Genomic DNA, 3,819 nt, shown 5'->3' with positions numbered 1-3,819 from the left:
TTTCTTCAAAAGAAGATGAAATACAATGCCCTATCCCAAATACCCATCGGAGTTATTGTCAAGGAAGACATTTCAGGATATATAGATTGTAAACTAGAAGACCTAGGATCCTTAGTGATTCATTCTCAGCTAGGTCTGTTCTGTGGGGATGACAAGAAAATCAAACCTGAATATAGCATCCTAGAGAGGAAGAAACTGCACAATGTGGTTTATTTTCTGGAAGAGTTCACTGAAGATCACATCCGCATCATCCTGAGCAGAGTGCATGGTGATAAAATGTATCTCGAGCAGACACATGACATCACACCGAAAGCAATTCATGTCGTCACTAGTTTCTGTAACATTGGAGAGGTGCTAGCTTTAAGGAAGGTCACCAAGACTGAAATGACTAAGCTCATTGGTTCTCTGAGCAACCAACGAGTGATGACCATCAACACCATCAAAGATGATTTGGTTAAGTATGCTTGCATGGTGATTGGCTACCAGATGTTTTATGCCAGCAGAACGAACTTTGTCCCTGCTGTTGCAGTGAATGTTGCCTACAGAATGATTAAGGAAGATGCCTCATTTGATTTGTGTACCTATTTGCAGAAGCAATTGCTACTAAACCTAAAGTCCATTAAACAGGATAATACTTTAAGGTTCAGGTTTGGACAACTTCTGATCGGCCTATTCTTTTACTTTCAAGGCTATTTCCCTAGAATAGGTGATGTGCAATGGTTTGTTGACTTACCAGTCTCTAGACAAATCAAGGAAAGTCTTCAAGTAGTGGGAACTTCACATCCTGAGGTTCTGAACAAATACTTCAATGAATTCAAGCGAAAATTGGGCCAGAGGATGAGGATATCAGGAGATATTGTGAAGAAATATGAAGATGACATCTGCTTCACCATAAAGGTAGATGAATGCATAATGGAAGTGGTGGAACCAAGAAAGGTAGCAGTTGTACCAATAGGGTATGAAGTGATGTATGATATGTTGATCGGGTATGCCTCTACCCTGCTTGCCTCACCACTAGATGTGAAGAAAAAGTGAACCGGCACCTACTTAGAGAGGGTAACACCGGTTGAAGATCCTACACAGAAAAAGGGCAAGGTAGTGTCATAGGTATCGGCACCGGTTACCTCATCGAGTCCAAAAGTGACTAAGTTGTCACCTACCAAGAAGAAACCTGAGGTTGCTCCGACTAAAGTATTCAAGAGGAAGCAAAAAACCAAAACCAGCTCACCAGAGTCTGAGGATACTGAACTGAAAATTCAACCTAAGAAGACAAGACAATCAAGCAAGAAGGAAAAATCAACTGGTAATGCACCTGCATCGTCAGCACCAGTAAATATAGATATTTCCTCTTACAAGGCGATGACACATTGTCAGAGGACTATTAAGAATATTAAGAGGAAGGTGCTTGATGATTTAAAAGAATATTTTGATGATTTCACTGATAGTGAGAAAGATGAAGTAGAGCAGGAAATTATTAAATATTTATGTGTTAATGACCAGTTGCCATCAAAAATTAGATCGGTGACACCTGATTCTTTATACAATTCTATAGATAACAAATGGTGCATTTCTATTGAAAAGGAATAGGAAATAAGGGAGAGAGCCTTTGCACAATACTTTCCCAGTGCCTCTAGTTTTGAATTATTTGAGATAATGGATAAGAACAAAGGCCTCTTCTTCATGAGAAGAAGAAGACTCGGGCTACTGGAAGGAAAAGATTTTGAAGTGGATAAGGACACACATTTACATGCCAAAGTTGTTGTCCAGTTACACCAAGTGTATGAGGCCAATCTGAAGGCTGAACAAGCACCTGATCTAACATCAAGCAAACCAGATGAAGCATTTGACAGTGAAGGGAAAAGAGTGATAGAGAAAAATGATCCCATTGATGTGGATGCATTATATGTTGAGGATGTCACTCTAGACATAGAGAAGGAGAAACAGGACAAGGAAAAAGTTGAAAAAGAGAAGCAGGACAAAGAACAAATAAAGAAAGAGCAAGCGGAAAAAGAAAAGAAAGAGGAAGAGAAAAAGAAAGAGGAGGAGAAGAGGAAACAAGAAGAAGAGAAGAGAAAAGAAGAGGAGAAGAGGAAAGAAGAGGCAAAAAAGAAGGAGGAAGAAAAGAAAAAGCAGGAAGAAGACAAGAAGAAGGAAGAACTGACGAAGAAACAAGAAGAGGAGCAAAAGAAGAAAGAAGAGGAAAAGAAAAGAGAAGCAGAGGAGAAGGAAGTAGAGAAAACCAAACAAGTGGAGACTCCCAAGGCAATAGGTGGTCAAGCCAAACCGGTTGACACCACCAATCTGATTGACCTTCAATCAACAGATGAGTCTGATCTGTTGCGAGGTATCAAATTGGCACAAGAAAGACTGGAAGAGTTGCGGAGGAAGAAGGAAAGGGATGTCATACAAACTATGGTTGACACCCTTACCAGTTTGATTCCCGGTACTAACCTCCCCAGTAATGATTCCTCTTTGTCCAAGTTGAAACTCCTTTGTACTGTAATAGAGGACCAAGTACAATGCTTGGAAGATGTTGTTGCAACCACTACGAAGAACAATCATGAAAAGGCACTCAACACTGCCTTAGTCAAGAAACTGAATGAGCTCCAGTCTCAACTTCCAAAGTAGCAGAAGGATATCAGGGGTGCTATGGATGAGGGTAAATTATTGTTGAGTAAAATCTGCCAACCCCATCTATTTTGTGATGATGTGCTTAAGCAGAAATATAAACTCCAATTAGAGTTCCAGGCATACATCAGCACCTTCAAGATGTCATATGATTCATTTACTACATATGGGCAAATGGTTCATCATTATCAGCTGTAGACTGCTAGGGTAGAATCAAAAATCTGCATTCAGACAAAAGATTTGCAGGAGCTTCAACTAGTCTTTTTACCCAGATTGCAAATTCTTCAGAAATGTTTTCTCAATCTGGAATCCATCACAGTAGCTCAAGAGATGAGTACCATTGATGCTATGGAAGAACTGGTATCCCAAATGCAGACAGAAAGTGAGGTTGCTACCTCATTACTTGAGTCATGGACATTGGCCATGAAAACTTTTATGCAGGATTTTAAATATGTTTTTGATAAGTTTTATTCCTTATTATCATAAACATTTACTCTATTTTTATATATAAGGAAACATGGGTTATTTAGCATTACTTTGTATTTAAAATTTTGGTGAATGTTACCATTTCATGTATACTTTCATGTTACCACTTTGGGGGAATAGTATACATTGTAATTTCTGCAAAAGGGATAGTGTACATGCTTAGGGGGAGTAATTTTGATTATGGCATATTTTTGTTGTAAAAACACTTAGATGTCAAAATTTTCCTAAGTGTTGCCATCAATACCAAAGGGGGAGATTGTTGGCATTTTGATGATTTTTTGATTGTCATTGTAGGACACACACTTTCTTGATGTATGAGTTATGCTCAATCGGTAATTGTTCTGACCGGTATTATGTATTATAGTCTTTAGACTATTGGTGTTTTGTAGAAGATGTTTACCGGTCACAAATTGACTGAAGACCCAAGCGGTATGTGTTAGGATTCCCAAAGATACTGAGAGGGGGGGTGAATCAGTATCTAACCAGTTGGTTAATTTAATTGAATTAAAACATGTAAAGCATGTCAATACAGTGTACCGGTAAATCAAAAGTAATGCAGTAAACAAGAAAAACAATAACCACATGAAGAGCACACCATAACATAGTAGTTTAACGAGGAAACCCAGTGTGGGAAAAACCTCGGTGGGATTTGTGACCCACAATATTCACTTATTGGCCAATAAGGGAATATTACTGCTACAATAG

This window comes from Cryptomeria japonica, chromosome 3 (assembly GCF_030272615.1).
Source record: "Cryptomeria japonica chromosome 3, Sugi_1.0, whole genome shotgun sequence".
NCBI lineage: Eukaryota > Viridiplantae > Streptophyta > Pinopsida > Cupressales > Cupressaceae > Cryptomeria > Cryptomeria japonica.
This window is presented reverse-complemented; position numbering follows the sequence as displayed.